Source organism: Mycteria americana, chromosome 1, assembly GCF_035582795.1.
Source record: "Mycteria americana isolate JAX WOST 10 ecotype Jacksonville Zoo and Gardens chromosome 1, USCA_MyAme_1.0, whole genome shotgun sequence".
Lineage (NCBI taxonomy): Eukaryota > Metazoa > Chordata > Aves > Ciconiiformes > Ciconiidae > Mycteria > Mycteria americana.
This window is the reverse complement of record NC_134365.1, coordinates 87,718,265-87,740,689: the sequence shown is the minus strand read 5'-3', so window position 1 is coordinate 87,740,689 and position 22,425 is coordinate 87,718,265.

Sequence of the window (22,425 nt, the reverse complement as noted above, 5' to 3'; positions counted from 1 at the left end):
CGATTGCACCCACAGGAAAGCTGCCAGCACGGAAAGCTGTAGCTGGTTTTCACTGCCCCTTGGAACTACATTCGCTGCTAGACAGACATTCGCTTTCTGCAAAACCTTGCCTTCGTAAAGGGGCAACACTGTGTATTTGTCTCTCGCAGAGCCCGGTTGCCAAATTCGAAACGTCCAGCGATTGCGCCCACAGGAAAGCTTCCAGCACGGAAAGCTGTAGCTGGTTTTCACTGCCCCTTGGAACTGCATTCGCTGCTAGACAGACATTTGCTTTCTGCAAAACCTTGCCTTCGTAAAGGGGCAACACTGTGTATTTCTCTCTCGCAGAGCCCGGTTGCCAAATTCGAAACGTCCAGCGATTGCGCCCAAAGGAAAGCTGCCAGCACGGAAAGCTGTAGCTGGTTTTCACTGCCCCTTGGAACTGCATTCGCTGATAGACAGACATTCGCTTTCTGCAAAACCTTGCCTTCGTAAAGGGGCAACACTGTGTATTTCTCTCTCGCAGAGCCCGGTTGCCAAATTCGAAACGTCCAGCGATTGCGCCCACAGGAAAGCTTCCAGCACGGAAAGCTGTAGCTGGTTTTCACTGCCCCTTGGAACTGCATTAGCTGATAGACAGACATTCGCTTTCTACAAAAGCTTTCGTTGGAACAGGGGCAACACTGTGTATTTCTCTCTCGCAGAGCCCAGTTACCAAATTCGAAACGTCCAGCGATTGCGCCCACAGGAAAGCTGCCAGCAAGGAAAGCTGTAGCTGGTTTTCACTGCCCCTTGGAACTGCATTCGCTGATAGACAGACATTCGATTTCTACAAAAGCTTTCGTTGGAACAGGGGCAACACTGTGTATTTCTCTCTCGCAGAGCCCGGTTGCCAAATTCGAAACGTCCAGCGATTGCGCCCAAAGGAAAGCTGCCAGCACGGAAAGCTGTAGCTGGTTTTCACTGCCCCTTGGAACTACATTCGCTGCTAGACAGACATTCGCTTTCTGCAAAACCTTGCCTTCGTAAAGGGGCAACACTGTGTATTTCTCTCTCGCAGAGCCCGGTTGCCAAATTCGAAACGTCCAGCGATTGCGCCCACAGGAAAGCTGCCAGCACGGAAAGCTGTAGCTGGTTTTCACTGCCCCTTGGAACTACATTCGCTGATAGACAGACATTCGCTTTCTACAAAAGCTTTCGTTGGTACAGGGGCAACACTGTGTATTTCTCATTCGCAGAGCCCGGCTGCCAAATTCGAAACGTCCAGCGATTGCGCCCACAGGAAAGCTGCCAGCACGGAAAGCTGTAGCTGGTTTTCACTGCCCCTTGGAACTGCATTTGCTGATAGACAGACATTCGCTTTCTACAAAAGCTTTCGTTGGAACAGGGGCAACACTGTGTATTTCTCTCTCGCAGAGCCCGGCTGCCAAATTCGAAACGTCCAGCGATTGCGCCCACAGGAAAGCTGCCAGCACGGAAAGCTGTAGCTGGTTTTCACTGCCCCTTGGAACTGCATTCGCTGATAGACAGACATTCGCTTTCTACAAAATCTTTCGTTGGAACAGGGGCAACACTGTGTATTTCTCTCTCGCAGAGCCCGGCTGCCAAATTCGAAATGTCCAGCGATTGCGCCCACAGGAAAGGTTTTGCAGAAAGCAAATGTCTGTCTAGCAGCGAATGCAGTTCCAAGGGGCAGTGAAAACCAGCTACAGCTTTCCGTGCTGGCAGCTTTCCTGTGGGCGCAATCGCTGGACGTTTCATATTTGGCAGCTGGGCTCTGCGAGAGAGAAATACACAGTGTTGCCCCTTTACGAAGGCAAGGTTTTGCAGAAAGCGAATGTCTGTCTATCAGCAAATGCAGTTCCAAGGGGCAGTGAAAACCAGCTACAGCTTTCTGTGCTGGCAGGTTTCCTGTGGGCGCAATCGCTGGACGTTTCGAATTTGGCAGCCGGGCTCTGCGAGAGAGAAATACACAGTGTTGCCCCTTTACGAACGAAAGCTTTTGTAGAAAGCGAATGTCTGTCTATCAGCGAATGCAGTTCCAAGGGGCAGTGAAAACCAGCTACAGCTTTCCGTGCTGGCAGCTTTCCTGTGGGCGCAATCGCTGGACGTTTCGAATTTGGCAACCGGGCTCTGCGAGAGAGAAATACACAGTGTTGCCCCTTTACGAAGGCAAGGTTTTGCAGAAAGCGAATGTCTGTCTAGCAGCGAATGTAGTTCCAAGGGGCAGTGAAAACCAGCTACAGCTTTCCGTGCTGGCAGCTTTCCTGTGGGCGCAATCGCTGGACGTTTCGAATTTGGCAGCCGGGCTCTGCGAGAGAGAAATACACAGTGTTGCCCCTGTACCAACGAAAGCTTTTGTAGAAATCGAATGTCTGTCTATCAGCAAATGCAGTTCCAAGGGGCAGTGAAAACCAGCTACAGCTTTCCGTGCTGGCAGCTTTCCTGTGGGCGCAATCGCTGGACGTTTCGAATTTGGCAGCCGGGCTCTGCGAGAGAGAAATACACAGTGTTGCCCCTTTACGAACGAAAGCTTTTGTAGAAAGCGAATGTCTGTCTAGCAGCGAATGTAGTTCCAAGGGGCAGTGAAAACCAGCTACAGCTTTCCGTGCTGGCAGCTTTCCTGTGGGCGCAATCGCTGGACGTTTCGAATTTGGCAGGCGGGCTCTGCGAGAGAGAAATACACAGTGTTGCCCCTTTACGAAGGCAAGGTTTTGCAGAAAGCGAATGTCTGTCTATCAGCGAATGCAGTTCCAAGGGGCAGTGAAAACCAGCTACAGCTTTCTGTGCTGGCAGCTTTCCTGTGGGCGCAATCGCTGGACGTTTCGAATTTGGCAACCGGGCTCTGCGAGAGAGAAATACACAGTGTTGCCCCTGTACCAACGAAAGCTTTTGTAGAAAGCGAATGTCTGTCTATCAGCGAATGTAGTTCCAAGGGGCAGTGAAAACCAGCTACAGCTTTCCGTGCTGGCAGCTTTCCTGTGGGCGCAATCGCTGGACGTTTCGAATTTGGCAACCGGGCTCTGCGAGAGAGAAATACACAGTGTTGCCCCTTTACGAAGGCAAGGTTTTGCAGAAAGCGAATGTCTGTCTAGCAGCGAATGTAGTTCCAAGGGGCAGTGAAAACCAGCTACAGCTTTCCGTGCTGGAAGCTTTCCTGTGGGCGCAATCGCTGGACGTTTCGAATTTGGCAGCCGGGCTCTGCGAGAGAGAAATACACAGTGTTGCCCCTTTACGAACGAAAGCTTTTGTAGAAAGCGAATGTCTGTCTATCAGCGAATGCAGTTCCAAGGGGCAGTGAAAACCAGCTACAGCTTTCCGTGCTGGCAGCTTTCCTGTGGGCGCAATCGCTGGACGTTTCGAATTTGGTAACTGGGCTCTGCGAGAGAGAAATACACAGTGTTGCCCCTGTACCAACGAAAGCTTTTGTAGAAAGCGAATGTCTGTCTATCAGCGAATGCAGTTCCAAGGGGCAGTGAAAACCAGCTACAGCTTTCCGTGCTGGAAGCTTTCCTGTGGGCGCAATCGCTGGACGTTTCGAATTTGGCAACCGGGCTCTGCGAGAGAGAAATACACAGTGTTGCCCCTTTACGAAGGCAAGGTTTTGCAGAAAGCGAATGTCTGTCTAGCAGCGAATGTAGTTCCAAGGGGCAGTGAAAACCAGCTACAGCTTTCCGTGCTGGCAGCTTTCCTGTGGGCGCAATCGCTGGACGTTTCGAATTTGGCAGGCGGGCTCTGCGAGAGAGAAATACACAGTGTTGCCCCTGTACCAACGAAAGCTTTTGTAGAAAGCGAATGTCTGTCTATCAGCGAATGTAGTTCCAAGAGACAGTGAAAACCAGCTACAGCTTTCCTTGCTGGCGGCTTTCCTGTGGGCGCAATCGCTGGACGTTTCGAATTTGGCAGCCGGGCTCTGCGAGAGAGAAATACACAGTGTTGCCCCTGTACCAACGAAAGCTTTTGTAGAAAGCGAATGTCTGTCTATCAGCGAATGCAGTTCCAAGGGGCAGTGAAAACCAGCTACAGCTTTCCGTGCTGGCAGCTTTCCTGTGGGCGCAATCGCTGGACGTTTCGAATTTGGCAGCCGGGCTCTGCGAGAGAGAAATACACAGTGTTGCCCCTTTACGAACGAAAGCTTTTGTAGAAAGCGAATGTCTGTCTATCAGCGAATGCAGTTCCAAGGGGCAGTGAAAACCAGCTACAGCTTTCCGTGCTGGCAGCTTTCCTGTGGGCGCAATCGCTGGACGTTTCGAATTTGGCAACCGGGCTCTGCGAGAGAGAAATACACAGTGTTGCCCCTTTACGAAGGCAAGGTTTTGCAGAAAGCGAATGTCTGTCTATCAGCAAATGCAGTTCCAAGGGGCAGTGAAAACCAGCTACAGCTTTCCGTGCTGGCAGCTTTCCTGTGGGCGCAATCGCTGGACGTTTCGAATTTGGCAGCGGGGCTCCGCGAGAGAAAAATACACAGTGTTGCCCCTGTACCAACGAAAGCTTTTGTAGAAAGCGAATGTCTGTCTATCAGCGAATGCAGTTCCAAGGGGCAGTGAAAACCAGCTACAGCTTTCCTTGCTGGCACCTTTCCTGTGGGCGCAATCGCTGGACGTTTCGAATTTGGCAGCCGGGCTCTGCGAGAGAGAAATACACAGTGTTGCCCCTGTACCAACGAAAGCTTTTGTAGAAAGCGAATGTCTGTCTATCAGCGAATGCAGTTCCAAGGGGCAGAGAAAACCAGCTACAGCTTTCCTTGCTGGCAGCTTTCCTGTGGGCGCAATCGCTGGACGTTCCGAATTTGGCAACCGGGCTCTGCGAGAGAGAAATACACAGTGTTGCCCCTTAACGAAGGCAAGGTTTTGCAGAAAGCGAATGTCTGTCTAGCAGCGAATGTAGTTCCAAGGGGCAGTGAAAACCAGCTACAGCTTTCCGTGCTGGCAGCTTTCCTGTGGGCGCAATCGCTGGACGTTTCGAATTTGGCAGCTGGGCTCTGCGAGAGAGAAATACACAGTGTTGCCCCTTTACGAAGGCAAGGTTTTGCAGAAAGCGAATGTCTGTCTAGCAGCGAATGCAGTTCCAAGATACTGTGAAAACCAGCTACAGCTTTCCGTGCTGGCAGCTTTCCTGTGGGCGCAATCGCTGGACGTTTCAAATTTGCAGCCGGCTTCTGCGAGAGAGAAATACAGTGTTGCCTCTTGACCAACGAAAGCTTTTGTAGAAAGCGAATGTCTGTCTATCAGCGAATGCAGTTCCAAGGGGCAGTGAAAACCAGCTACAGCTTTCCGTGCTGGAAGCTTTCCTGTGGGCGCAATCGGTGGACGTTTCGAATTTGGCAGCCGGGCTCTGCGAGAGAGAAATACACAGTGTTGCCTCTTTACCACCGAAAGCTTTTGTAGAAAGCGAATGTCTGTCTATCAGCGAATAGATTTCCAAGGGGCAGTGAAAACCAGCTACAGCTTTCCGTGCTGGCAGCTTTCCTGTGGGCGCAATCGCTGGACGTTCGGAATTTGGCAACCGGGCTCTGCGAGAGAGAAATACACAGTGTTGCCCTTTTACCAACGGAAGGTTTTGTAGAAAGCGAATGTCTGTCTATCAGCGAATGCAGTTCCAAGGGGCAGGGAAAACCAGCTACAGCTTTCCGTGCTGGCAGCTTTCCTGTGGGCGCAATCGCTGGACGTTTCGAATTTGGCAGCCAGCTTCTGCGAGAGAGAAATACACAGTGTTGCCCCTTTACGAAGGCAAGGTTTTGCAGAAAGCGTATGTCTGTCTAGCAGCGAATGTAGTTGCAAGGGGCAGTGAAAACCAGAAAGGGAAGGGAGGACAAAAAAGGCGGGGACGCGCACCGAGAGGGCTACCGCAGCCACGCCCCGGCACCTGAGCAGGAAGACGGGAGCTCCCGACGAGGGCCCGGCTATGACTCAGCGTGGGGCGGGACAAGTGTGACGGCGGCACTTTAGAACGCGGTGAACCCACTGGAACCGCCATTTCAGCGACGCCTCCGAGGCGAGCAGCTCTGAGCCACAAGACCGCAACAGGGGACCGCTGCTGGATCAGCGAAACCGTGGCAAAACTGCGCAGGGAAGGGAGGAAAAGAAAGGGGGGGGGCGCGGAGCGAGAGGGCTACCGCAGCCACGGCCCGGCACCTGAGCAGGAAGGCGGGAGCTCCTGATGAGGGCCCGGCTCTTACTCAGCGTGGGCCGGGACGAATGTGACGGCGGCACTTTAGAACTGGTAGAACCCACTGGAACCGCCATTCCAGCGACGCCTCTGAGGCGAGCAGCTCTGAGCCAGAAGACCGCGACGGGGGACCGCTGCTGGATCGGCGAAACCGTGGCAAAACCGCGCAGGGAAGGGAGGAAAAGAAAGGCGGGGGGCGCGGAGCGAGAGGGCTACCGCAGCCACGGCCCGGCACCTGAGCAGGAAGTCGGGAGCTCCTGATGAGGGCCTGGCTCTTACTCAGCGTGGGCCGGGACGAGTGTGACGGCAGCACTTTAGAACGAGGAGAACCCACTGGAACCGCCATTTCAGCGAAGCCTCCGAGGCGAGCAGCTCTGAGCCAGAGGACCACGTCAGGGGACCGCTGCTGGAACGGCGAAACCGCGGCAAAACCGCGCAGGGAAGGGAGGAAAAAAAGGATAGGAAGCACAAAAAACGGGGGACGCGGAGCGAGAAGGCTACCGCAGCCACTCCCTGGCACCTGAGCAGGAAGGCGGGAGCTCCCGACGAGGGCCCGGCTCTGACTCAGCATGGGTGGGGACGAGAGTGACGGCGGCACTTTAGAACGAGTAGAACCCACTGGAACCGCCATTCCAGCGAAGCCTCCGAGGCGAGCAGCTCTGAGCCAGAGGACCACGTCGGGGGACTGCTGCTGGTTCGGCAAAACCGCGGAAAAACTGCGCAGGGAAGGGAGGAAAAGAAAGGGAAGGGAGGACAAAAAAAGCGGGGACGCGGAGCGAGAGGGCTACCGCAGCCACTCCCCGGCACCTGAGCAGGAAGGCGGGAGCTCCTGACGAGGGCCCGGGTCTTACTCAGCGTGGGCCGGGACGAGTGTGACGGCGCACTTTAGAACGAGTAGAACCCACTGGAACCGCCATTTCAGCGACGCCTCTAAGGCGAGTAGCTCTGAGCCAGAAGACCGCGACGGGGGACCGCTGCTGTATCGGCGAAACCGCGGCAAAACCGCGCAGGGAAGGGAGGAAAAGAAAAGGGGGCGGGGCGGAGCGAGAGGGCTACCACAGCCACGCCCCAGACCCTGAGCAGGAAGGCAGGAGCTCCTGACGAGGGCCCGGCTCTGACTCAGCGTGGGCGGGGACGAGAGTGACGGCGGCACTTCAGAACGAGGAGAACCCACTGGAACCGCCATTTCAGCGACGCCTCCGAGGCGAGCAGCTCTGAGCCAGAAGACCGCAACAGGGGACCACTGCTGGATCAGCGAAACCGTGGCAAAACTGGGCAGGGAAGGGAGGAAAAGAAAGGCGGGGGGCGGGGCGGAGCGAGAGGGCTACCGCAGCCACGGCCCAGCACCTGAGCAGGAAGGCGGGAGCTCCCGACGAGGGCCCAGCTCTGACTCAGCGTGGGTGGGGACGAGAGTGACGGCGGCACTTTAGAACGAGTAGAACCCAGTGGGAACGCCATTCCAGCGAAGCCTCTAAGGCGAGCAGCTCTGAGCCAGAAGACCGCGACGGGGGACCGCTGCTGGATCGGCGAAACCGTGGCAAAACCGCGCAGGGAAGGGAGGAAAAGAAAAGGGGGCGGGGCGGAGCGAGAGGGCTACCACAGCCACGCCCCAGCCCCTGAGCAGGAAGGCGGGAGCTCCCGACAAGGGCCCGGCTCTGACTCAGCGTGGGCGGGGACGAGAGTGACGGCGGCACTTCAGAACGAGGAGAACCCACTGGAACCGCCATTTCAGCGACGCCTCCGAGGCGAGCAGCTCTGAGCCAGAAGACCGCAACAGGGGACCGCTGCTGGATCAGCGAAACCACGGCAAAACCGCGCAGGGAAGGGAGGAAAAGAAAGGCGGGGGGCGGGGCGGAGCGAGAGGGCTACCGCAGCCACGGCCCGGCACCTGAGCAGGAAGGCGGGAGCTCCCCACGAGGGCCCAGCTCTGACTCAGCGTGGGTGGGGACGAGAGTGACGGCGGCACTTTAGAACGAGTAGAACCCAGTGGGAACGCCATTCCAGCGAAGCCTCCGAGGCGAGCAGCTCTGAGCCAGAGGACCGCTTCGGGGGACCGTTGCTGGTTCGGCAAAACCGTGGCAAAACCGCGCAGGGAAGGGAGGAAAAGAAAGGGAAGGGAGGACAAAAAAGGCGGGGGCGCGTAGCGAGAGGGCTACCGCAGCCACTCCCCGGCACCTGAGCAGGAAGGCGGGAGCTCCTGATGAGGGCCCGGCTCTTACTCAGCGTGGGCCGGGACAAGTGTGACGGCGGCACTTTAGAACGAGTAGAACCCACTGGAACCGCCATTTCAGCGACGCCTCTAAGGCGAGCAGCTCTGAGCCAGAAGACCGCAACGGGGGACCGCTGCTGGATCAGCGAAACCGTGGCAAAACCGCGCAGGGAAGGGAGGAAAAGAAAGGCGGGGGGCGCGGAGCGAGAGGGCTACCGCAGCCACGGCCCGGCACCTGAGCAGGAAGGTGGGAGCTCCCGACGAGGGCCCGGCTCTGACTCAGCATGGGCGGGGACGAGAGTGATGGCGGTACTTCAGAAGGAGTAGAACCCACTGGAACCGCCATTCCAGTGAAGCCTCCGAGGAGAGCAGCTGTGAGCCAGAGGACCGCGTCGGGGGACCGCTGCTGGATCAGCGAAACCACGGCAAAACCGCGCAGGGAAGGGAGGAAAAGAAAGGGAAGGGAGGACAAAAAAAGCGGGGACGCGGAGCGAGAGGGCTACCGCAGCCACGGCCCGGCACCTGAGCAGGAAGGCGGGAGCTCCTGACGAGGGCCCGGCTCTTACTCAGCGTGGGCTGGGACGAGTGTGATGGCGCACTTTAGAACGAGTAGAACCCATTGGAAATGCCATTTCAGAGACGCCTCTAAGGCGAGTAGCTCTAAGCCAGAAGACCGCGACGGGGGACCGCTGCTGGATCGGCGAAACCGTGGCAAAACCGCGCAGGGAAGGGAGGAAAAGAAAGGCGGGGGGCGCGGAGCAGAGGGCTACCGCAGCCGCGCCCCGGCACCTGAGCAGGAAGGCGGGAGCTCCCGACGAGGGCCCGGCTCTGACTCAGCGTGGGGCGGGGACAAGAGTGACAGCGGCACTTCAGAACGCGGAGAACCCACTGGAACCGCCATTTCAGCGACGCCTCCGAGGCGAGCAGCTCTGAGCCACAAGACCGCAACAGGGGACCGCTGCTGGATCGGCGAAACCGTGGCAAAACTGCGCAGGGAAGGGAGGAAAAGAAAGGCGGGGGGCGGGGCGGAGCGAGAGGGCTACCGCAGCCACGGCCCAGCACCTGAGCAGGAAGGCGGGAGCTCCCGACGAGGGCCCAGCTCTGACTCAGCGTGGGTGGGGACGAGAGTGACGGCGCACTTTAGAACGAGTAGAACCCAGTGGGAACGCCATTCCAGCGAAGCCTCCGAGGCGAGCAGCTCTGAGCCAGAGGACCGCGTCGGGGGACCGTTGCTGGATTGGCGAAACCGCGGCAAAACCGCGCAGGGAAGGGAGGAAAAGAAAGGGAAGGGAGGACAAAAAAGGCGGGGGCGCGTAGCGAGAGGGCTACCGCAGCCACTCCCCGGCACCTGAGCAGGAAGGCGGGAGCTCCTGATGAGGGCCCGGCTCTTACTCAGCGTGGGCCGGGACGAGTGTGACGGCGGCACTTTAGAACGAGTAGAACCCACTGGAACCGCCATTTCAGCGACGCCTCTAAGGCGAGCAGCTCTGAGCCAGAAGACCGCAACGGGGGACCGCTGCTGGATCAGCGAAACCATGGCAAAACCGCGCAGGGAAGGGAGGAAAAGAAAGGCGGGGGGCGCGGAGCGAGAGGGCTACCGCAGCCACGGCCCGGCACCTGAGCAGGAAGTCGGGAGCTCCTGATGAGGGCCTGGCTCTTACTCAGCGTGAGCCGGGACGAGTGTGACGGCAGCACTTTAGAACGAGGAGAACCCACTGGAACCGCCATTTCAGCGAAGCCTCTAAGGCGAGCAGCTCTGAGCCAGAAGACCGCGACGGGGGACTGCTGCTGGATCGGCGAAACCATGGCAAAACCGCGCAGGGAAGGGAGGAAAAGAAAAGGGGGCGGGGCGGAGCGAGAGGGCTACCGCAGCCACGGCCCGGCACCTGAGCAGGAAGTCGGGAGCTCCTGATGAGGGCCTGGCTCTTACTCAGCGTGGGCCGGGACGAGTGTGACGGCAGCACTTTAGAACGAGGAGAACCCACTGGAACCGCCATTTCAGCGAAGCCTCTGAGCCGAGCAGCTCTGACCAGAGGACCGCGTCGGGGGACTGCTGCTGGATCGGCGAAACCGCGGCAAAACTGCGCACGGAAGGGAGGAAAAGAAAGGGAAGGGAGGACAAAAAAGGCGGGGGCGCGGAGCGAGAGGGCTACCGCAGCCACGCCCCGGCACCTGAGCAGGAAGGCGGGAGCTCCCGACGAGGGCCCAGCTCTGACTCAGCGTGGGCGGGGACGAGAGTGACAGCGGCACTTCAGAACGCGGAGAACCCACTGGAACCGCCATTTCAGCGACGCCTCCGAGGCGAGCAGCTCTGAGCCAGAAGACCGCAACGGGGGACCGCTGCTGGATCAGCAAAACCGTGGCAAAACCGCGCAGGGAAGGGAGGAAAAGAAAGGGGGGGGGCGCGGAGCGAGAGGGCTACCGCAGCCACGGCCCGGCACCTGAGCAGGAAGGCGGGAGCTCCTGATGAGGGCCCGGCTCTTACTCAGTGTGGGCCGGGACGAGTGTGACGGCGGCACTTTAGAACGAGTAGAACCCACTGGAACTGCCATTCCAGCGACGCCTCTGAGGCAAGCAGCTCTGAGCCAGAAGACCGCGACGGGGGACCGCTGCTGGATCGGCGAAACCGCGGCAAAACCGCGCAGGGAATGGAGGAAAAGAAAGGGGGGCGGGGCGGAGCGAGAGGGCTACCACAGCCACGCCCCAGCCCCTGAGCAGGAAGGCGGGAGCTCCTCACTAGGGCCCGGCTCTGAATCAGCGTGGGCGGGGACGAGAGTGACGCCGGCAATTCCCTTCCCGTACAAGAGCATCTCCCATGGAGCACGTGCGACCAGGAGCACGGCGACCAGAACGGGCAAACAGGGTGTGGCGTGTCGGAAGTGCGTGGCATGGCAGTTTGCGCGGCAGTTGGCGCAGGCAGGGCGCGTAGGGAAGGCGAAGGCACCCTAGCAGCTCAAGAGGTACTGTGAGAAGTGAGTTCATTCGGTAGTCCCCATCCTTCCAGAAGGAACTCAACTATGGTCTTCACTTGTCAGAAAGCGATGCCCTCTGTGCTCGCCAGAGTGGATGTGGCTACCCAGACAGAGCTCCCGGGAAATCATGTGGCCACCCGGGTCTCAGGCTGCAGGGAGTGCCTGGGCCTCTCGCTGTTCACGCATGGCAGCCATGCGGACAGCTGTGTGAGGTGCGACCAGGTGGATGATTTGCTCTGCATGGTGGCAGAGCTACGGGAGGAGGTAGAAAGGTTAAGGAGCATCAGGGAGGCTGAGAAAGAGATCGACTGGTGGTGCCATGCTCTGCCCCCCCTGAGACGGGAACAGGAGCAGCAGCAGCCGCCAGTAAAAAAACACGATCAAGGGGATCCTCTATCCCCCCCCACCGGGCTGAAGGCAGCAGCTCAGAGGAGGAGAGTGAAGGGAGGCGAGTCCACGCTTGTGGCGGCAGGCGAATGCCCTCCCTGCCCACCTCGCCCCCACCAGGTGCCTCTGCACAACAGGTATGAGGCCCTGGAGGTGGCAGGCCAGTCAATGGAGGATGGGGATGACAGTCCCTCTACACCAGAGGTGTCGCCCAGGTCAGAAGAACATACCTCTCGTCTTAACACCACCTCCACAAGGAAGAGAAGACAGGTTATAGTTGTGGGTGACTCTCTTCTGAAGGGAACCGAGGGTCCGATATGCCGGACGGACCCTCCTCTTAGGGAAGTCTGCTGCCTCCCTGGGGCCCGCGTGAAGGATGTCACGAGGGTACTCCCTAGCCTGGTACGGCCCTCGGACTATTACCCCCTACTGCTCTTCCATGTGGGGGGCGATGAGGCTGCAACACGAAGTCCTAGGGCGATCAAAAGAGACTTCAGACACAAGAAGGAACAGAGACACCCAATCTATTAACACATGGCTCCGTGCCTGGTGTTATCGCCATGGATTTGGTTTCTTTGACAATGGGATGGCCTACACAGCACCGGCTTTGCTGGCGTCTGATGGGATTCATCTTCCTCAAAGGGGAAAGAGAATCTTTGCTCAGGAACTTGCAGGGCTCATCGACAGAGCTTTAAACTAGACTCGAAGGGGGAGGGGGATAATATCAGGCTTGCCCAAGAGAAGCTGAGGGACGACATGCCATGGTTAGAGGGAGCGGGTGCCAGCGAGGCCACTCGGCCTGTGTCTCCGAGATGTGCAGTGTATGCTGGGGCACAGCAGAAGTTGAACGGAGTTGAGCTAGGGGATACTGAGGCAACAGGAGCCAAGAGGGAAACGCCAGTGAAACGCCTCAAAGCACGCAAGGGGTGTTCTTCTATGAAGGAGACACGGATGACAGCCCAGCTGAAGTGCCTCTACACCAATGCACGCAGCATGGGCAACAAGCAGGAGGAGTTGGAAGCCATTGTACATCAGGAACACTATGATATGGTGGCCATCACAGAAATGTGGTGGGATGACTCGCACAACTGGAGTGCGGCAATGGATGGCTATAAACTCTTCAGGAGGGATAGGCGAGGCAGGAGAGGTGGTGGGGTAGCCCTGTACGTCAGGGAGTGTCTGGATAGTTTAGAGCTCGATGATGGTGATGATAGGGTGGAGTGTCTATGGGTAAGAATCAGGGGGAAGGCCAGCAAGGCAGATATTGTGGTGGGAGTCTGTTACAGACCACCCAACCAGGATGAGGAGACAGATGAACTATTCTATAAGCAGCTGGGAGAAGCCTCACGATTGCTAGCCCTTGTTCTTGTGGGGGACTTCAACCTGCTGGATGTCTGCTGGAAATACAATACAGCAGAGAGGAAACAGTCTAGGAGGTTCCTAGAGCGTGTGGCAGATAACTTCCTCACACAGCTGGTGAGCGAGCCAACGAGGGAAGGTGCCCCGCTGGACCTGTTGTTCACGAACAGAGAAGGACTTGTGAGCCATGTGATGGTTGGAGGCTGTCTTGGGCAGAGTGATCACAAAATGATAGAGTTTTTGATACATGGAGAAGCGGCGAGGGGGGTCAGCAAAACTGCCACCTTAGACTTCTGGAGGGCGGACTTCGGCCTGTTTAGGAGACTGGTCGAGAGAGTCCCCTTTAGGGCAAAGGAGTCCAGGAAGGCTGGACATTCTTTAAGGAGGAAGTCCTAAAGGCACAAGAGCAGGCTGTCCCCAGGTGCCGAAAGACAAGCCGGCGGGGAAGAAGACCGGCCTGGCTGAATAGAGAGCTCTGGCTCGAACTCAGGAAAAAGAGGAGAGACCAAGGATGAGGAAAAGGCTGAGGTACTTAATGCCTTCTTTGCCTCAGTCTTTAATAGCAGGGCCAATTGTTCTCTGGGTACCCAGCCCCTGGAGTTGGAAGATAGGGACGGGGACCAGAATGGAGCCCCCATAATCCAGGGGGAAATGGTTAGTGACCTGCTGCACCACTTAGACACTCACAAGTCTATGGGGCCTGATGAGATCCACTCGAAAGTACTGAAGGAACTGGCAGATGTGCTCACCAAGCTCCTTTCCATCATTTACCAGCAGTCCTGGCTAACTGGGGAGGTCCCTGCTGACTGGAGATTAGCTAATGTAACGCCCATCTTCAAGAAGGGCCGGAAGGAGGACCTGGGGAACTACAGGCCTGTCACCCTGACCTCGGTGCCGGGGAAGCTGATGGAGCAGATCATCCTGAGTGCTATCACACGGCATGTAGAGAATAACCAAGGGATCAAGCCCAGCCAGCATGGATTCAGGAAAGGCAGGTCCTGCTTGACCAACCTGATCTCCTTCTATGACAAGGTGACCCACCTAGTGGATGAGGGAAAGGCTGTGGATGTTGTCTGTCTACACTTCAGTAAAGCCTTTGACACCGTTTCCCACAGCATTCTCCTGGAGAAACTGGCTGCTCATGGCTTGGACGGGTGTACTCTTCGCTGGGTAAAGAACTGGCTGGATGGCCGGGCCCAAAGAGTGGTGGTGAATGGAGTTTACTCCAGTTGGCAGCCGGTCACAAGCGGTGTTCCCCAGGGCTCTGTGTTGGGGCCAGTTCTGTTTAATATCTTTATCAATGATCTGGACGAAGGGATCGAGTGCACTCTCAGTAAGTTTGCAGATGACACCAAGTTGTGTGGGAGTGTTGATCTGCTTGAGGGGAGGAAGGCTCTGCAGAGGGACCTGGACAGGCTGGATCGATGGGCCGAGGTCAATTGTATGAGGTTTAACAAGGCCAAGTGCAAGGTCCTGCACTTGGGCCACAGCAACCCCATGCAATGCTACAGGCTTGGGGAAGAGTGGCTGGAAAGCTGCCTGGCAGAGAAGGACCTGGGAGTGTTGGTTGACAGCTGCCTGAATATGAGCCAGCAGTGTGCCCAGGTGGCCAAGAAAGCCAATGGTATCCTGGCTTGTATCAAAAATAGTGTGGCCAGCAGGACTAGGGGAGTGATCGTGCCCCTGTACTCTGCACTGGTGAGGCCACACCTCGAATACTGTGTTCAGTTTTGGGCCCCCCACTACAAGAGGGGCATTGAGGTGCTGGAGCGTGTCCAGAGAAGGGCAACGAAGCTGGTGAAGGGTCTGGAGCAGAAGTCTTATGAGGAGCGGCTGAGGGAGCTGGGATTGTTTAGCCTGGAGAAGAGGAGGCTGAGGGGAGACTTTATCGCTCTCTACAACTACCTGAAAGGAGGTTGTAGACAGGTGGGGGTCGGTCTCTTCTCCCAGGTAACAAGTGATAGGACAAGAGGAAATGGTCTCAAGTTGCGCCAGGGGAGGTTTGGACTGGATATTAGGAAATTTTTCTTCACTGAAAGGGTTATCGAGCATTGGAACAGGCTGCCCAGGGAAGTGGTTGAGTCGCCATCCCTGGAGGTATTTAAAGGACGTTTGGATGAGGTGCTTAGGGACATGGTATAGTGGTGGCCTTGGTAGTGTTAGGTTTACGGTTGGACTCGATGATCTTAAAGGTCTTTTCCAACCTATACGATTCTGTGATTCTGTGAATTTCGCAGCTAGGCTCTGGCGAGAGTGAGCTACACAGTGCTGCATACCTAAGAAGCTAAGCAAGTGCGTAGTCCGAGTGTCTGTGTGGCAGCGATGCACACCCCGGGGACAATCAGCACCAAGTACCACTTTCATGCGGGAGAAATCGCTGGACTTTTACGATTTCAAAGCAGGACTTTGCAAGAGTGAGCTAGACAGTGTTGCGCCCCAAGGAAGCTAAGCAAATGCAGAGCCGCCGTGCCAGTGCGGCACTGAATGTGATTCCAAGAGACAGTAAGGACCAGGCAAGAGCTTTCATTCCTGGCACCTTTCCTTTGGGAGCAATCTCTGGATGCTTTGGCTTTCGCAGCTGGTCTCTGCGAGAGGGAGATTACACAGTGTTGACCGTTAGGAAGTTAAGCAAGGGCAGAGCCCGAGTGTCTGTGCAGCAGTGATGCAGAACCGAGGGACAATCAGCACCACCTACAACTCTCATGTGGGAGGAATCGCTAGACATTCAGGATTTCGCAGCTGGGCTGTGCTAGACTGACATAGACACTTCTGCATCCTTACGAAGCTTAGCAAGTGCAGAGCCGCCATGTCAGAGCGGCACTGAGTGTGACTGCGAGGGACAGTGAGGACCAGGCAACAGCTTTCAGTCCTGGCACTTTGTGTGTGGGAGCAATCGCTGGACGTTTGCAATTTTGCAGCTAGGCTCTGGCGAGAGTGAGCTACACAGTGCTGCGTGCCTAAGAAGCTAAGCAAGTGCGTAGTCCGAGTGTCTGTGCGGCAGCGATGCACACCCCAGGGACAATCAGCACCAAGTACCACTTTCATATGGGAGAAATCGTTGGACTTTTATGATTTTGAAGCAGGACTTTGCGAGAGTGAGCTAGTCAGTGTTGCGCCCTGAGGAAGCTAAGCAAGTGCAGAGTGCCCATAGCTCTGCAGTGGTGAGTGGAGAAACAAGGAACAATGAGGATCAGCAAGAGCTTTCAGTTGTGACACATTCCTTCTGCGTGGAATCCCTGCACGTTTAGAATATCGAAGCTGGGCTTTGCGAGAGTGAGATACACAGTGCTGCACCCTTAGGAAGCCGAGCAATTGCAGAGCCAAAGTGCCTGTGAGGCACTGAATGTGACTCCAAGAGACAGTGATGACCAGGCAAAACCTTGCAGTCCTGGAGCCTTTCACTTGGAGCGAACGCTGGACGTTTGGACTTTCGCAGCTGGGCTCCGTATGAGAGACAGACAGTGTTGCACCGTTAGGATGCTCAGCAAGTGCAGAGCCCGAGTGTCTATGAGGCACTGAATGTGATCCAAGGGGCAGTCAGGAACAGGAAACAGCTTTCAGTCCTGGCACTTTGTGTGTGGGAGCAATCGCTGGACGTTTGCAATTTCGCAGCTAGGCTCTGGCGAGAGTGAGCTACACAGTGTTGCACCCTTAGGAAGCTAAGCAAGTGCAGAGCCTGAGGGTCTGTGCGGCAGTGATGCACTTCTAAGGGACAGTGAGGACCAGCAACATAAGTTTTCAGTCCTGGTACATGTCGTGTGGGAGGAATCGCTAGATCTTTACGATTTCACTGCTGGTCTCTGCAAGAGTGAGATACACAGTGCTACATCCTTAGGAAGCTAAGCAAGTGCAGAGCCACCGTGTCAGTGTGGCACTGAATGTGATTTCAAGGGACAGTGAAGACCAGGCAACACCTTTCAGTCCTGGCACCTTTCATGTGGAAGCAATCACTGGACGTTTAGAATTTCGGAGCTTGGTGGTTGGGAGAGTCTGAGACACACAGTGCTGCGTCCTTACAAAGCTAAGCAAGTGCAGACCCCACGTTGGTGACAGCTCCAGCTGTTCGCAAAATTGAATGTGCCCTGCAGGAGAGAGTCAGTCTGAATCATCGGCTTAATTAATGTTTAAGGATGCATTTGTTCAGGTCATTCTCAGGCCATTAATCATTTTTTCACTATACGTGGGACAGTTATTGGCATTAATCAGACTCCCTGTGTAACAGGTTCCCTTCGTGGCCTACTAATGCTAGATCAAAAGGAGCATACTAATGTGAAACATTTTGCATACTTCTGTGTTAAAGCATAATGCAGGTGTACTGGGTAAGACCATAGGTCTCCTTACCAGCGTCATGTCTCCTGTAGTGGCCAGTAAATGATGTCCGTTACGTTTTTGTGAAGGCTAATAGGAATGTTGACCAATAGCAAGGATATAAGGAAGAGTGTAGAAACACGGCAAACATAGTGTTTCTCCCTAGACTGCTGACCCAGAGATGGCATCTTTGTGTTTAATGGTCCTCACTGGATTTTTTTCTTTCATAAATTTGCCGAGTCTCTTGAAGCTGGATGTATTTTTAGCATCCACATCCTCTGCAAAGGAATTCCTCAGCTGAAACATGCTGTGAGAAAACAAGTACAGTCTTGTATTTGTTTTTGAACCTGGTGCGTGCTATTTTCAATCTGATGTTCCTTTATTCAATACCCCTTCCAAAACAGGATCTGTTCATTATAACCCATGCTCCCAACGAATGTCACTTACAATTCTGGTGCCCTCTGTTGTGCTGAAGGGAGCTCCAGTTACTGCTTTTCCAGGCCAAAGGTCTCAGTCTATGATATTGGTTTTTATATGGTGGCCATTCCATACCTGTGGTCATCCTTACCAATTTTCTCTCTATCCCTTCTATTTCAGCTGTTTCTGTGATGAGGGATCAGTATTTCACATGCTTTTCAACATGCTGGAGTCATGGTTTTATACAATGGCATAATAATGCTTTTGTGTTGGTCTGTGTTTGCTATGATGATTGCTAATAACACTGTTTCCCTTTCTGACTATTACTGAACATTTTGCCAAAAGCTCTACGAAACCCCAAAGACTTACTTCTCAGCAATAAGGGTTAGGTTAGAGCCTGTCTTCTGTATGTGAACTGGAGTTGCTTCCTGTTTATATACATGGGGTTTCACTGGCCATCTCATTGACTCAGGATTCTGAAGCACTGCAGCTCTTCACGCTTAGCCCTCTTCTTTATGTTTCTGAATAACTTAGTGTTGTCAGCAAACTGTCTATCCACCCTACTTCCTAGATAATTCGTGAATCCACGAGGCAGCACAGAGCCATACAGGATACCTCCCATTGTTGGGTTGGTGTTTTGTTTTGTTTTGTTTTAAAAAGGAGATGGGAGGTGGGAAAGCTGTCTATCTTTGCACTTTGTTTGCTAGATTTGAATGGTATGTTATGTGTGGAAACTTTCCCGTATTACACTCTGATTACTTTTTTTATATGGCGTTGAAAGAGTGAGATGAAAATTAAGGGTCTAATCTTTGCCTATGGTCATCTGTTTGTTTATACTTCCAGATAAGATAAAATCTTACACTCTGTGATGCAATGGTGTGGCATATTGGCTTTTCTGTAGCAGTTCCTTTTGATTTATTTTATTTTTTAAACTAATTTAAATGTAATAGGAATACTATAATATCACAGCAGCTTAGGAAGTTTAAATGCTGGAGCAGGTTCCACAAATTTAGAGCTACAAATATAGAGGCCTTGGGCAAGATTTGCCTTTCTTTATATGGCCTCAGTTTAATCCATATTTACGGGTTTGTTAATCTGTGATACACTTTTTGTTCCCTAACCAACTCTAGCAATCATATTTAAAATTCTGCATTGTTCACCCTAACTGGTTTCATTACAGCTGTGGCAATTCATCTTCTCTGACTGTTGGTTTTGTTTGTCTCTGTGTGTGTGTGCGGTTGGTTTTTTTTTAGGTCGGTCACCTTTGAGGGCGCCTGGACACAAGCCTACAGACTGGGAGAAAGTTTTATTGTGGGCAGGCCATTTCAAAAAACCAGAGGATATACCAGAAACTGTCTCGGAAGTGCCAGTTTTGAAGCTGTGGACATTGACTACACAGCAATAAGTTACTTGAATGCAACTCCAGAATAACTTTTCTTAAATGGAATGGGTTTTCACAGCTGAAAAATCTTACACCGCTGTTTGTTGTATTGTCTTGTAGATGAGATGACCTGAGCAATTCTGTATTGCTGAGATAATACATCCCTTTTGATTTTTTTCTGAAGGGATGACCAGCATCTATCAGTTGCTTCATTAGAAAAACATAAAAAATCAGTTAATTTTTACTCTTCTCTCCCAATCAAAAAAAGCTTTTTACAAATATTAGTGTGAGCTTTTTCTAGTGTTTTTCTTTATATGCCAGTCTCCCATTGTGTGAAATTTTCATGATATAGCTATAACTGAAACTCATTTAAAATATTTATTAATGAATATCTGGAGGGCATGGGCCAACTTTCTTTACTCTTGGAATTTAAATTAACAAACAGTGGAAAGGCTCCCTAACAAAAAATATATATAATCAAAATTTCAGATTCCAAATGTCAACGCTTTGCCCTGTGTGAAAAGTAGAAAATAAAACTGGATGTTCTAGTTTGCCTATCTAAAATGAAGATCAAACTTAACAACAACAACAACAAAAGGCAATTACTAGTTTAAAAAACATTCCTGGTGGTAATACAGTTATCTTTTAAAACATGCTTGTAATGCTTTTAAATATATTTATTTATTTAAGTTTAAAACGTACAGTCAATCTTGTACTACTTGGGTGAGCAAACTATGTAGCTGCCCTCTAAAGATATTCTATTTGTTTGAATGCACCGTATGGGAATTGAAAACCCACCCATGTATCTAAGTTTTTTCTAAATGTATCACAATGGATAAATATTGTTAAAAATTCTTCAATTTTGTATTGAAAAATTTTTCTTAAAATTACATTTGAAATACATAAAGGCGTACATTATTAAAACTTATTAAATTATGTCAGTTCATATATTTTTGCATACCAAACATGTGGGTTTAAGAAAACAGAGTTAGCAGAGTAATTGAAGTCATTTCAATGGTTTATTGAAAGGACAAACCAACTTCTGATAAAAGCTGACCATTTTTGCAAGTGCATAGGGAATTCTTGTTTTTATTTAGGCAAATAGTTCAGCCAAAGCTGAGAAGACAATTGAGAACTATAAAAGCACAAAAGCTTGTTTTCCTGTTCTAAGCTGAATTAAGAGTGGGTTGTAAGGGCTTGTGATATAACTCAGTAATCTTGCAAGATGTGGTGATCAGAAGTAACTCATTTATTAAACAAATGTTAATCTTAGCCACTAAATTTATTTAAAATGCAAATTGCATTCAAATAACTACCTTTTCCTCTCATATACTCTAACACGACCAAGGTACTTCTAAAATTAACTAATAAAGTTTTAAAATCCTACTTCTGTGCATTTCAGCTTAATTGCAGCCTGCGCCCAAGTTCTTCATCACAGATTATTAGCAAAAAAAAAAGTAGCCTGGCTGGACGCAAAATTTAACTATTAGTTTCATGGTAGATGGACATGTTCCCTATGATCAGAAATCTTGTACTCAGATCAATACTCTGAAACCGTGATCAAATCACTCTTGCTCTCCTCTTCAAAAACAAGAACAAAACTCTCTTCAGTTCTCAGGTCCTATGTGATTTACCATGTTAAACTATTGTGGACCCTTCAGTATCTTTTTTCCTCCACGTGTAATGGTCAAAATGTGGTAAAAGATTCCATATTCATTCATGTTTGTGTACAGTGATAATTTCCCAGTTCCATTAAATCCACTATCCATGTTAGTCTGGGGGTATAATCACCTGGTTTGATGCATTTATTCTTTCATCACATGATGTTGATGCTTTTCCAGTCATCTGTAACTTTATAATATGCCAAATTTAATCAGTGAGACTCTTAGATCTCCTTGAGAAGGGAGTCAGCTGCTCTAAATTCAGCAAGGAAAGTTAAATATATAGGGTACAGGTCTGTCTTCAGTTATTGTGGAAAGCACATCTAAAAGCATTATTCTTCATTGGCCCTTCTTGCATTGGTATCTCTAATAAGAACTTTAAATTTGCTGTAACTGGGATGTCATTTGGGTAGAATGATCTTCAGAGTTTAACCCAACTTAAAATAAATTACTTTTTGTTTTAACTCATCACATGTACAGCTGGAAGGATACAGTGATACTCTTCTTGTGGAAGCTTTCTGGTTTTTAAAAGATAACAGTAGACTAGGCAACAGGTTTCCCAAAGGAGTGTGGTATAGTTACTGGTGTGGCTAGATAAACCCCTTGAAATAAAAAAAATTTAAAAAAAAAAAAACAACACAGATTTAAAGGAGTGTTCTGTCCAAAGCTGATGTTGGAAAGCTTACAAGCATCCATGCCTCCTTAGTTTCTTAGGAAAACAGATTACCTTAAGACTATTTAGTCTAGCAGGAGGGAAGTGGTAACCACTGGTCTTTTACTAAGTCCTATTCAGAATTTCTGAGGACTATTACATTCAGGAGCCAGTGTGTAATCTATAGCACTATCAAATCCTGTAGCAGAGGATTATTAGTAAACACATCCCTTTCTTTTCCCTGTTCTCCCCATAGTGAACATACATATTAAATACTGCAGCCTTCCTCCTCTGCATTGCAGTCAAGTGGTCTAGGAAGGCAGCATTGTCTCTTAACAATTAAATGAACAAAAGTTAAAAATGTTGGGTTTGTTTCCAACTTTGAGAGGAACTCCTTTGTGACCAAGTACCTCCCAAGGTAGCTGGGGATCAGCCTTTCCATTCTTGTAAAACCTTTTTGTGAAAAGAGCCAAGTACAGTTAGCATTATACCAGATTACATAGATAGCATGCCAGGAGAAATAAAACAATTAGCCAAATGGTTTATTTGGGTCTCTGATAATGAGTCTGTTCTTTTATTACTATTTCTTAAGGATTGAAACAATCACAGCAGCAAAGACCACACTGCATGTGAAGTTCAGCTATGTAATGATGGCCTTGACAATACTGGGATGCAGTCATGGTAATTAAAGGGAAACAGGTAAGCACAGATTTTTGGCTGGCGAGTGCCAATCAATCTTCACATAAACTCTTCAGTTCCTCCTATGGATTGTCAGTACTGTTTTGTTTCTGTTTTGGTGTGTCCCCCTCCCCATTTTATCACTGAGCAAAAATTAAAAATAAGTCCTCCTAGTTTCCCAGAAGTGACCCTCACTGATTAATTTCCAAGTCAGAAAAGGGTGATGTCACTGTTAAGACTGCATATGCTTCCTT